Source organism: Excalfactoria chinensis, chromosome 6 (genome assembly GCF_039878825.1).
Source record: "Excalfactoria chinensis isolate bCotChi1 chromosome 6, bCotChi1.hap2, whole genome shotgun sequence".
Classification (NCBI taxonomy): Eukaryota; Metazoa; Chordata; class Aves; order Galliformes; family Phasianidae; genus Excalfactoria; species Excalfactoria chinensis.
This window is the reverse complement of record NC_092830.1, coordinates 1,200,296-1,213,815: the sequence shown is the minus strand read 5'-3', so window position 1 is coordinate 1,213,815 and position 13,520 is coordinate 1,200,296. Positions and strand designations below refer to the sequence as shown.

Below are 13,520 nucleotides of genomic sequence, written 5' to 3'. Positions count from 1 at the left end.
CAAGTTAATGCAGTCATAGAATAGCACTTCCAAAATAAGAGGTTGTGGGGTTGTTTATTTAAGTCACCTCCATGTGAGACCTCCTGACTCAAGACAATGGTGGAAATTCTAGTCTCTGCACCATTACTAGTCTGGTGCTTTACTGTCAATGCAGTTAAAGATACCACTCCACTATCTAACAAGAGCTTTTCTTCCTCTCTTTGATGTCAGCCAGTTCTTGTCCTTTGCTTCTGGTTGTGGGAAAGAGGTTATTCATGTTTGCTGTTTCCTCTTATTGTCTTGATCTGTATGCAGCTAGCATTCTTGAATGTGCCTTTTCTTCTTCAGCGTAAGCAACTCCATTACTTTCAAACCTTCCACATAAGTCCTGATGTCTAAGTTTTTGGCCTTTCTCTTTGGTTTGTTTTGACTCAGCTCAATTGTGCGTGTGCAGGATGTAAAGCCAGACACAGCATGCTTACACAGGATTCATCACTCCTAAATACAGTGGAAGGATTAGCTAACATGTAGCGTAAGTTGTAGTTATCGGAACATATTTTCCCTTAGGAGTGAGGCTTTTGACTCCTTTTCACTTCATTAAGGCTAGTGACAGGTTCATTTCTGAAAACCTGTTTCTTTACCAGTTGCTCCTTGGTGTCTGTTTTATCAGATGATTGGTCTTTCTCAGGTATAGTAGTTCTCAGTCCTTTTTCAATCTACCTTTCAGAGCGCTCCTCAAGACTTTGAATCCTAATCCCATTCCTTTAAATCTCTTGGTCTTTCTGGTTATTAAAGCTGTGCTAATATAGTTTTCATTATGACATGAATCGTTGGTAACTGACTGTAAGTTTGGCTTTTCTGCTGGTGTTGCCCTGCAACTGACTCATCCAGCTGATGTTTCTTGGAGTTGTTTGGAAGAATTTTATTATGCGTATTTTTATTAACTTTGGTCTCCTGAATCTGATGCGTCCCAAATACTCCAGTGCTGTAGGCAGGTTATTTTAAATAACTTGGATGTACTTAGCCATTTGTACACAGCATTTTATATATATATACATATATATATATGGGAAACAGACTAAAACAAAGGCTCTAATAGACATTCCAGTCTCTACTACAGAGAAGTGTTTAGCATCTGCATTTTAGTACAGTAACTTAAGAGACAGGCAAGTGAAATCTCTTACTCAATCATGAACTTCCAGTTCCACGCATGAATATTTGGTAAGGCCAGCTTTCTCTCTCTAGTTTGTATGGATAGGTTGAAAAATACTGGGATGCACCAAGTAATAGTGAGATTAATTAATAAGCTCTGCTCCTTTGTATTACAGTTCAGCCTTATTAGATGATGATTAACTAAAATCAAGTAGCCACCAACCATTGTCTTTTGATAAGGGTACTGTATGGGAAACTGGTAATCGCAGCCTGAACCTCTGATTAATCAGCTGAGGCAAGTGTTGGTCAGCTGTGGGTGCACAGGTGAGGGTAATTCAGCTGTACTCCCGGAAGGGGTGGAGCTTGAGTCCACCTCTCCTAGACTTCATTTAAGGGCTGACCACCACTAAGGCAGCATCACTTTGAGATCTCTCCTCCATGGGGATTGGATAGCCAGCCTCAGCGTTTTCCAGCCAGATTGAAGGCATCCGTATTGGTGAGTTTTTTCCTATATATAACCTTTTGGATATCTATCACCATCCTTCTGGTTTTATTGCCATCTTTTGTATTATTCCGCCTTACAGGTGCCCCCCAAAAAATGTCATGTTTAGGATGAGAAAGAAGAGTTTGTTGTGAAATTATTTATTTATTTATTTAGGCTGATGACTAGAGGAAAATGGTGATAACAGTGGAAAGAATAGCAGGAATGTGAGCAGAAAGGAATACGTCTGGAGGAGGAGGTTGCTGGATGTGTGCAACTTTCAAGTATCCAGCTTTAAGAAACAATGGGTGGGAGATAAGAAGTTTTCAGAAGTTAGGTAGACAACAGTATCAGAAATAAAGCAAAAGTGTCTTCCTTTAGAAAGGTGCACTTCCTTCCCCTTTGAAGAGATTTCCTATTTCTGAATGTAAGTCTATGTGCAGTACTCTGCACGCTAGTCCAATGTTTGTGTTTTTTAGCTCACGCCTCTCTTGTTTCAGTAGATGCCACGGTGGGTTAAAGTTAAACATGCATTCAAAAAGAATGTTCACTTTTTACCACTTTTTCTTTTTTTTTTTTTTTTTTTTTTTTTTTTTCCTCAATTTAATAGGGGTTTATTTATCAATTCCAGGACCTTGTTCTTTCTCCACTCTTTCTTCACCCTTCCTCCACTGCCTTGGGCTTGTTTCACAGAAGAAAACTTTCAAATCATTGGTTGTCAGGTGTTCCAGTTAAAACAATACATTATATCATTTTGAGAACTGGAGCCATTTTTAAAAGCTTCTTCTGATTGTCTGTAGTAGTAAAGGTAATTTGGCAAGTACTTCCCAATGGTCTGATGGTTTCCTTTTAGGGGAAAATATACCAGAACTCTACCCCAGGCCAATGTCAGATGAAAGCCCAGTGGTTTCCTTGCAGCATTTCCAAGTGTCTGCAGTAGCTGTATTGTAAAGTGAATGGACTTGTGATAGTGAGGAAACGCTGAGCTGTAGGGATGTTACTGCAGCAATATCTGTCACGAATCTCTAACCAGTACAGTTCATTTCTTTGAATAACAGTAATGGCAAATGCCTTATGTTTTGCCTGCAGAAGAGTTCTCAGGCAGGAAATTTAGCAGCATCTTTTGTTAGATAGGTGTATTTTAAAAGATTTTTGTGCATTGGTTAGGGAAACCTGCAGAAGTGAGTCTACAGAATGTGTGTAGATAATGTGTCATTGTAAGTACTTGGTCCCTACTGTTAAATCGAAGTGGATATTGCCATTTATACACAGTGAATGTTGTTTTTGCTTCCAGGGCTTTGCTGGCATAGTAGGGCTTCAGATCACTGCTGGTTGAAACATTCATCCAAAATGGAAAGTACCAACATTTTAATATTAAAATTCTCCTTGGAAACAGCAGGAGAGCATAATTAATGCCACTCAAAAGTTCTGTGGAAAAAAAAATATACTTTCTCATAAGCGTGGCATAATTTTTCATACGATTACAAGTTTAGATGATAAAAGTAATTGCGCTGACACAACAAATTTAGGCAGTTATGAAGTATGCAGCTGAATGATGCATGGCATCCCATTAAGAGATTTGTTCTTCATGCCGCATACTATTTGTATTCGTGTTTTGTGAATAAAGAATGAAGGTATTGCTGGTAAATATGCAGATGACCAAAATTCGTGGACTTCCAGATAATTTTGTGCAGCCTGTTCTGGTTCATGTAGTTACATCTAGGTGATACTGCGTCTGTGTACCTGAGAAGTTAGATTACTCTGGGGGTTTGGTTCTTCTACATCAGGATGCTGGCAAAACAGAAGGGGAACTGCGAGGCTGACCTATGCCATACAGTCAAAGTGAAGGAACTTTCTTTGTTAATCTGGAAACAGCGAGTCACAGGCTGTGTTAAGTAACTGAAAATGCAGGAAAAACTTAATGGTAGCTGATTCTGTAATTCAGCTGAAAAAAGTACCACAACAGCACGTCCTTCTCTCTAGAAATGGAAGTCTTGAAACAAGTGCAGTATTTCAGTGGTGAGGAAAATTCAATATTTCAATGATTTATCTAGAGGTAGATGGTCTGAGGATGCTACTGACCTTTCAGAACACTGGACAGGAAAATGATGCAAGGCAGCTGATTCTGAGCGGAAAAAGAGTCAGATGATGTGCCAACAGCAGCCCAATTTCTACAACTCTACAGTGCCACAGATTCTCCATCACCTGAAGAGTTTCTGATGGCTCTTTTTAATAGCAAACATGCCTAATTTGCTGTCATATGATGTTTCAGATTGGAGCGCTTTTAGTGAAATGATCAATAAGATGTACATCGAGGGAAACGTTTCAAAAGTATTTATGACGCACAGAAAAAGCCCAAAAACTTTCCTTGCAGATTTGGTATTGACTGTCTTTCACTGGGTAGCTTATGCTATCAGCAGAGTTTTAAAATGACAATAGCACGTTGCTGTCCTGGAGCTGTATGTCAGCAGTGGGAAGGTCACATATAGCTTGAAGAGATTTGGGACAAACTTCTAAATGAACTGAAAAATTGATATTTTCTAGCTGTGAATTTCTATTACCTGCAGATCTGACATCTCTGTATTTCTTGTAATTAAAAATTGAAGGAGTAATTCTAAATTCCTAAAGAAATCATTACTAAAGCCTATTAAGCTGAATGGCCTTTTCCCATGGGAAGTTCAGGTGGTTCTTAGTTGATTTTTCCAGTTTAATGGCTCGGTGTATTTTCTGGGAGGTCAGCTGCTTTTATGCCAGGGTTTTTTTGTTTGCTTGTCTCTGTGTAGGAGGGGGTTAATACTACAGCCAACTTGGGGGTGTTCATCTGCAAACATGGCCAAGTACTTGAAAACAGAACCCTTGTGAGCCAAGAGTTTGGAAGTCTTATTTGCAAAGTTCTACCACCATCACACAGAGCAGATTTGTTTTTCTTCAACTTTGTGCAAATATACTGTTGGGAAATGTGGAGTCATAATTAACAGGTTTTGTCTGTCCTGTGGTTTCTGCTCTGAAAACAACAAAACCACCATGTAGATCACATTGTCTCCGTGATTTTTTTTCAGCCTTCTAAGTGCTATAGGTTAGAAACTACCCATTAGTCCATGTCTAATACAGCTGGATGCCATCTCAGAGAGATCCTCTGGATACTAAAACACAGCAGGCAACAATCACCAAGCAGAAATAATTTTAAAATCTATTTCTTTTGATACAGAATGCGGTGTATGTGGTTTGTGATTGCAGTGTTTTGTTTGCCACAGGTGTGACAACTAAATACATCCAAACTTTCCTGCATCAGAGCTGGAATGGAGAGGAGGTAGAAAGGGTTTTCCTATCCCACTTGCTTCTTCTGAATTGCTATACCTATTCTAGATTTCAAGACTCAGTTTCTTTTTTCCCATTGCTCTGTAATTGCATTCTGTCAAAGCCATCTCTATGTTACTACCTCAGTAGTGGCTGGAATGTAGCCTCCTTAAATTGTTTTGGGTTGTAATATGATTTACCTCAGTCTGAATGGCATCTTCTATACTGAATCCTCCATGACAGATTTGCTGTTCAGAACTTCACCTTGCTTCTATTATATCCTTGGCAGCTTCTATTCTACTGACAGTGGGACTCAAGGGAAGTTAGGAAAGAAACTGAAGGAGTCTGTTGTGAGAATACATTTTGCCTGCTGACTGAGGTGAAATGGCAGCGAAGAAAGAACTGACCTCCTTGTCTGCATGAGGATTGTGTCCTCACTCCTGTTTTCCTGACAACCTGTAAGAAAGATGTTCAGACTGATGCTGAGAATGCCTCATCTTTTTGTCTAGATAATGTATTTCTCTAGCCAGGAACAAATGTCACTTCATAAAAGTATGGGGGGGAAAAAGGCATATTACTGCAGTTGTAATTCATATGCTGGAAATTCTGCTTCACTCATAAAAATAGAATTGTCTTCCCTTTACATTCATTCCATTCCATGAGCAAGAAATTGACTGCTTCCTTATTTAGAGGAACAGAAGGGTGCTCAGCATCTCAGAAACAAATGTTTCAGAACTGTTGCCTGAATACAAAGGCATTAAGAATTCAAAGAGTATCTTGGAGGTTTTACCCTTTCACTCCTGGGTAGCACGTGGGAAAGGTGACGATGGAGTACTGCTGGAAGCAACCAAAGGGCACACAAGCCAGAAGAACAGGCAAATAGAAAGAACCTTGTGGGGCCAGGGTGCTTGGTTCAATCCTTCCTACAAAGAGTTGGAGCCCTTGAAAAGGACCGGGTGATAAGCAGGGAAGATGAAATGTTGAGTGAAGAGGTTTCAGGAGTAGAGAGAGGAGGAGATGAACTTAGCAAGAAAGGAGGATCCTAAGGAAAGAGCCCAGTGCTAGGAATACAAGGGGAACAAAGTGTAATGATCAAATAATTCAATCAGTAGAGTATGGTAGCAACAGGGAATGAGAAGAAAAGAATTCTTCTGATTGTACAGGAACACACGCATTTAAAAATATACATATATAAATAGAAGAAGAAAGCAAAGAGTGGAACAAGCAGAGAGGAATCTCAGGTCACCCGCAGATTTTCTCTCGGTGAATTCAAATACAAGTGAAGTGGTTGCTTTGTGTTCTTAAACAGATGTGTGCTGTGGAGGAAAGAAAGCCATTTCCAGCAAGTCTATTACATTAATGTTGTTGTCTGCTCTTCCCTGACATTTTTATGGGGGAACATCAGCTGCTCTTCTAGAATCAAGAGCCCATTCTCAAAGCTCTCTTCCCATCTCAGACCCATGCTTTGGTCCCCATATGCTTACCTTCCTTTCAATAAAATAAAATGTGTGAATAGTACACAGCAGTATGCTCCATCTGAAGAGTTTATCAATTGAAATGAGTTTATAGTACTAAAACTGTTTGTGAGTCTAGGATAGATGTAGTGAATAGTTTAGATGAAAAGGAAGTGATAGGATGGGGCAGGTGGGTGAGGATTGTGTGTTGTATTTTGAGTCTGACTTTACATTAGAACAAGGTTAAACATGAAAAGATGAAGAACGTAAAGGCAAAATATTTGTTTTTAATCTAATATTGTAAATGCGTCTGAGCAGATTTCATTTCAGATTTTGGATTGGCATTCATCTGAATACAGATACAGAAATTCTGTCTTCTTTCAACATCTTTTCCCTTTCTGAAGGTGTTGCTTCCCCAGATTGAATCTTCCATTTTGGAAGCCAGGCATCCTTTTTCTTTAATCCTCCCTTAATTTAATATTTGGTGGTTGTCTGCTTATCCCCAGCTTACCAAACCAACCAGGACATCTCCGCCCAGTGGTTCAGTCACTGGTGATTCTTACTTCTTCCACCAGTGTTTGTACCAGGCTCAAACTCAGTCACTAAATTATCTTGTATTTCACTCTCATGTCACCAGTAATATCATAAAGGCAACATTCAGGTTATGTGAGGACTCATGGTGATTTCTGTTGATGATAATATCCCAGTGGTGGCTGGAAGCATCTATTTGGTGTGGGTGATGATAACTTATGTTCTAAAGTGTCTGATCACTCTCAGTGCTTGTTGTTGCCCATTTGGGGTGGAACTCTGCTCTGTATTGCCCTAGAAGTCTTTAAAATTCTGTCTGAATATTTCAGGCTATTTTCTATCTATTTTCTTCACTATTCACTTAAGGAAAAAAAAAAGTCATCATTAGAAAGAACCTTTTTTTTTGGCATTTCTTGTTCGCAGGCAATTAAATAAACTTCACGGATAACTGCTTGCTGAGTATTTCTAACAATTCACTGTCTCAACACATGAAAAGTAGTGAAAAATATTAACTGTGAAGCTTCTCACCTGTCCTTTTCTCTCTTATTCCTCATCCACTTTATTTGTACTGTCCTCTCAGAATATTAATGTTACTGCAATGAATATGGTGAAAGTATGTCATAGTTTAAGAAATCTATTCACAGGATTTGTTCCCATTTCCTCACAGGTTATTCTGAATTGTAATGATGGTGAATTACATTCCAGATTAATGGTGATGGGGGGGGTTGGACACTTTTGTAGACAACGGAAATTGTCCCTTTGAGCTTTCATCACTTGGATTTCACTCAAAGAATTAAAATGAAACACAGAATAGGTATTAAGGCTTGGATGATGACTTACAGGGTTCTTTCTATTGAAGTCTTATGTGCCTAGTGTCTTTCTTCAGCACTAATAGTTTGGGAAAACAGTGTGCTTTGCACCAATGATACTTTTCACTGCACTGTCTTGCTTTGTGCTCTAGAATCTATCTGCTTTACTATGTCCTTTGATTTACTAGGAGAATACATATCCCATAGAAGTGCTCTTCATAGGTATGCACGCCCATGTTAGCAAGATGCTTTAATTTTTCAGCTTTCAGTAAGCCACTGAAAGTGTTTGTCTGTCATGTGAGTTGAATTCTTGTAAGCAGGAGTAGCTGATGTGCTATTTTAGAAATATTTAGAGTTTCACAAAGACGATGTAAGAGATGCTGGAGATCAGAAGAAATTCTTTCTGAAGTTACCTTGAGCCAGTAATTGCTTCAACAGCTTCCTTTTTGTGTTAGAGTTTTAAAAGGTGTTGTGTCATTTCTTCAGTAGGTGTTGCAAGCAGCTAAGTAGTTTGTTTTATTATTATATGTAGTTAAGCAAATACATTTTGAATGACTAGCTTCCAGTTAGAATATCAGACATCCTATTTCCTGTATTCCCAACTGTTATCGCATAACCTGAATTCTTAAGATACTAATTTTATTACACGTGAAGTTTCCTGAGGTATGGTAAGCCTGGAAGATGGCGATGTGGAACTGGCAATTTGGGAAATGTTGAGAAGCTTGTGCTAATACTGAATACAAAATGGCATTTGGTAACTTGTTTATTACAGCTGTGCATGTCATTGTTGCTCTACTTCAACTCATCCCCAGTGGTAACTTAGCCTGCAGTGATTAAAATGAACCTTTGAGTGGCTTTGTGTTCAGGCCATTGACTAGTCACACAAGGTAATCGCTGAATTGTGCGACAAGCCACATCTTGCATGATGTCATCAGCCAAAATTGCGGCACCGTGTCATAATGTCACAGGCTGATGAACCACAATATAGTCGCTTTGCTTTGTTGGCCCTGCATTTCATGTTTGAAGTGTAGTCACTGTTAGTTTCAGTTTGTTTTTTAAATGACATGTCAAAAAGTGTTCATTTAGTGTACTACATTATAAAGCAACATCCAAGTCAATCTACTGAGTGAAAGCCACCTCTACACAACACCCTAAAAAGGATTTAAGGGAGAGTTACTTCCAAGATTAAAGTATGTTCAGCTTATCCTGAAATAAACAAGAAGTTGGGAAGAAAGGGACAAGAGATAATCATTTCCTTGATAATTACCTGAGACTTTGCAGATGAAACGTCTTAATCATAATTTGGGAGGTTGAGATAGTGCGCATTATGTTAATATAAAGTATAAGGAAAATGCATTAGCAATATTAGCAAGTAAATCAAGCAGATGTAGAATTCAAGTTTCTCAGTCTTCTCTTTAATTATTTACAGTTTACACTCTCAAAACTGGAAAACACATTGACGTCTCAAATTATCCTTTTGAACAAACTGTCATACCTGACATGGTGTAAAGTTTATAGAAAAGAATAGAGTGACCTGGGAAAGTCAGTTACGCTTGTAAGTAGGGTGACAACAACTGTGTATGCTAAGGTGTAAAAACCATTCTGAAACTGGCTTCTTGAAAAGTTGGAATCACCAGGCCATCGTTAGAATCTTCTGCTTTACATCCATTGGGACAGAGGTAACGTGACAAACGCTACTTGTGAAGCATCAAGTCTTCTCGTTTTTCTATCCGCCTACAGAAGTGAACTGCATGAGGCCGCGGTGAACTGTTAGTCCTCTTTTTGAGTTAGTTTTTTGGTTGTTTGTTTTGCAGCAGCAAAAGATGAACGTGCAGCAAGACTGGTTGCATGAATAAATTGATTTCAGTGTGAGGAGGCAAAAAAAAAGTTACTTGGCCTTCTTGGTTTTTTTTCTTCTCCTTTTTAAATCAATCCCCTTTGTAACTCTCATGTTTACACTAACTAGATCTCTTCTTCAGTCAGAATTACTACTTCTGCCGTGGGACTTGGTTTCCCAATGGTAGGAAGAAATGAAGAGAATCAATAGCAGCTGAAATTTTGATTGTAAGTGAAAGCTGAGGGAATGTTTTAGAACAGGTGGTTGTGTATTACAGATGTTTTGGTTGTGTTTATTGAGGAAGAGGGTAGAGAGGGTTCCAGGAATGGTGAAATTCACCAAATATTTTGTTTCATCACCTTGATTTGAGCCGTTCCTTCTCCACCCCACAAGTCAGTCCCTAAGAGGTCCTTCCCAGATCTTTTCATCTGGAGGTTCCTTGCAAATGAAAAGTCTCAGTGCAGGGAATTGCAGCTAATTAAGTTATTTGCCTATTAAGATAGCCTTATTCAGCCCCTTTAGACTGCCCATGTAACAGCATGGGATGGCTGCAATGCTCTCAGAGATGCCAGCAGCATCTCCTTCCATCTGCCTCCTTTGTTTGCCCTCTGTAGCTCCCGCCACCTTGTCTACCTCAGCAGTAGTGCCGTGGCCAGCTTCACTCACTCCAGCCCTGCTGCCCAGACCTGGCCTTCTGTGCTCAATGCAGGACAAGATTTCTTTGGCAGTCTGCTTTTCCCTGCTCTGTTTCCCCCAGTAGGCACCCCCCTTCCTTTCCATGGTGAAGCAGGTAAATGTCTGCACGCAGGAGCAGCTGCAGAACCAAAGGGGAGGCGTGTGGCCATCATCACCTCATGTCTGTCAGTACAGCACTTGTGCCTTGTCACTCCTCTCTCACCTGAGCCTGGAAGGGGGCTTTGTTTTTATTTCGTGGGTTTTGGCACGTGGAAAGTGTGAATCGGGTTAGTTCTGTGTTAACAGTCATTTTTATAAAGCAGCTTTCTTGTATTTAATGAGCTATAGCCACAAAGCATAGCTGGAATGGCAGGAAACATTAGGAGATATCAAAATATCTCCCTTTCACATCTTGATGCTGCATTCATTACAGATTGTATAAATTGCTGACCTCGGGAACAAAACAAATCTGACATTCAGTCCATTTTCATATAACATTTGGCTTTCTCTGCCATAGTGTCACATATGTATTGATTTTAGTATTGACTGACTGAAAAGCTGAACGATCTGAGTTGCATCATCATAATACGGGCAGTGTGTTGATAATAGATATGCTTTCAGAAATAAAATGTATGCTGTGAAAAAAAAGTGTATTTTTGGACACTTACGTGTGCTTATGTGCGTTAATGACTTTGCAATGGTCACAGACCGTGCAAGTAAGGGAGAAAAAGCAGATAATTAAATGACTGCCTCAGCAGGAAAAAGTCACAGGCCCAGCTGAATAGAACCTAATGCATTAGCTGGGGCTCAGCTGGGCATTTTGAAAGGAAAATACTACAGCGAGATGAGCAGTGGTGTGGGAAGGGAGAGGACAGCAAGTGAAGTCCTCTCAGAGAGAGGGGTGAGAAGTAGATGACCCTATGGTGCAGGCTGAATTTTGTTTTACCTTTTTATTCTGAATTGCTGTAGTTTGTACCTTTCATTAAGGCATACAGCTCTTAGTGTTGCAAGTATATGGGTAGGAGGAAACCAAAGTGATTTCTGAAAATGGGATGAGAGTCTTGTTTGTCAGGCTATGGAGGGTGAAAGTTTAAAGGAGGATATAATAACAGATGAAACCAGATGAACGCTTGCATTGGGCTACAGGAAGGACAGGAAAAAGTAAGAGTGCAGGGGAGGTTACTGAAACCTTTTGTAACAGAAAATTGACTACAGTTGAGATGTAAATAGTCACGATCAATGTTAACTGAAAGAGAAACAATTCCTGTAAGGAACTGTGAAGCGGTTGTTGAGAATAGTAGTATTTTCAGAAGGTGACTTTAGAAATGGGCCAATTAACATGGGAGAGCAGGAGATCTCAAGTAGGAGGGAGTGAACTTCTTGGACAGTTTGTCAGTTGATGATGAAAATGCTCTTAATTAGGCACGGCGCTCAGCTATACGCTGAAGCCTGCACGTTAAGCATTAAGAATACTAGATGTATAATGAAATACAGCTCCTTTCAGAATGTTAAGAGCATTCTTGGGATGTGATTCGTCAGGATGAGCTGAATAGTTCTGCTGACATTCCAGCTTTGATTAGTATCGGGGCAGCAGCAGGGACAAGGGAGTGCCCAGAAGGTGTATGAGTAATGATCCCAATCCCTAAATGCCCCATCTCAGGCCTAGAGGTGGAAACATTCCCATGATAAAAACCAATAGAGCCTTAACTTAGCTCCATTCATTAATACTGAAACATGGAGCAGGTGGGGAGGGCAGGCAGTGGGGTATGGGCAGTAAGAGTGCATGCTTTTTGTAGAGACTGGTGGACAAGGGAATGCTCACTGCCTTTCCTCAAAAGGTTATGAGGAAGAGAAGATCGTGACATAGGGGTTATCAGAGGTGGCAGTGGTCAAGTTATTTATACCTCAGTGCTATTAACACAACATGCAAAGGGTAAAGATGTTGTGTGTCTGCCTGACTCTGGCACAAACGTGGTTGCCTCGTTCAGCTCCAGTAATACAGACCTCACCTGTCCTCCAACACACACACAGGAGTTTCTGCCGCCCTGAGCTCAGCCACATGCTGACCTGCAGATCTGCTCTGGAGGTAGTGTCAGCTGTGAGAGGAGCACCCTCAGTCCATGACAGCTCTTGCTCATGTTGCTCTAATGTAGTAATAACCAGCTAACTTTGTTTAACTTGCATGCTGTGTAAAGATCTCAGCTGGGATCTCAAAAACGTTTATAGCTGCTTGGTGGCTGTGTAGAAATTACTACTGGGAAGAAAGATACTTGTCTGTCAGCACTGAAGAGCATGCAAAATAACAAAGTACATGTTGACTTCTGTACTGTAATGGCACTTGGATGACAGTGCTTTGATGCTGCCCAGGTCACACTGGGCAGGGTATCCGTGTGGCTGCAGACATGGGGATGCACAGTGAGCTACGCCTCCTGCATGGCACCCTGCTAAAAAACAGTCAGATGAAGACTTTGAGTGTTTTTTGTCCTACTTACCTCTTCGGCGAGCAATAACTTAACTTTCTTGGAAGCTATCATAAGTCTGGGCTGATTTACGAGGAGATTTTCAGAAGGCTGTGAGTTCTGGTGGTTTTATTGTGGGACGCAAACCAAGTCTTGGAGGTTACAAGTGGAGGAATCTAACAAGGCATGTTTTTCCCTTATTGACTTTGTCAAGAGAATACATTTGTGTTATGGTATTTTCTATTCCTTTTTCCATCTTCGTCACAGCAATGGATTGAATATTTCATCTTCAGTAGATTGTCTCGCAGTGTATTTTTACCATTTCCCTCAGTGCTTCCAGTTCTAACTGGACGTTACCTCTCTTCCTCCACAGCCGAGTGAGATTGTAAATGGGGAAGCTGGAGCATTCCTGAAAGGGTGAGTCCTTCAAGATGTAGAATACTGAAAAGGTCAAAGCAATTGTATACAGCCCTGTATAGACTCGGCGCATTGAACAGTTATTAACATTCTGCTGCTTTCCTCTACAGCAAAACCTGAAACGGGGAATGAAAACAATCTCTTCTAATGGCAAATGTAGCAAGTGGGATAGAGAAAGGAAATAAATACTCAACCTGTTCCTGTAATTTTGCTCAGATTTTCGTTGTTTTTCATTTAATCTTAACTGACAAAGCCGTATCTACTACTGGTGTCTTGAGTTCTGTTCTCAGCTTCTGATCTGAATTATGCTTTCAGAGCCTGTGATCAAAAATCAAGCTGCAGATTGAGTTACAAATACTTATATTCATTGACACCCAGTTGCTTAACTTCTGTCTCATCTCCAAAAACCATTGGGAATGGTGGGGTTTCATT

General features: G+C 40.1%; 1 long non-coding RNA gene across 1 annotated transcript; it reads left to right on the top strand.

Annotated features, from left to right (window-relative positions):
• Positions 1-1,557: 1,557 nt before the first annotated feature.
• LOC140253691 (uncharacterized) lies at positions 1,558-13,296 on the top strand. The gene is made up of 3 exons (XR_011903950.1): positions 1,558-1,627; positions 13,045-13,088; positions 13,199-13,296. It is a non-coding gene; the product is annotated as an uncharacterized lncRNA (long non-coding RNA).
• The last annotated feature ends 224 nt before the right edge of the window (positions 13,297-13,520 follow it).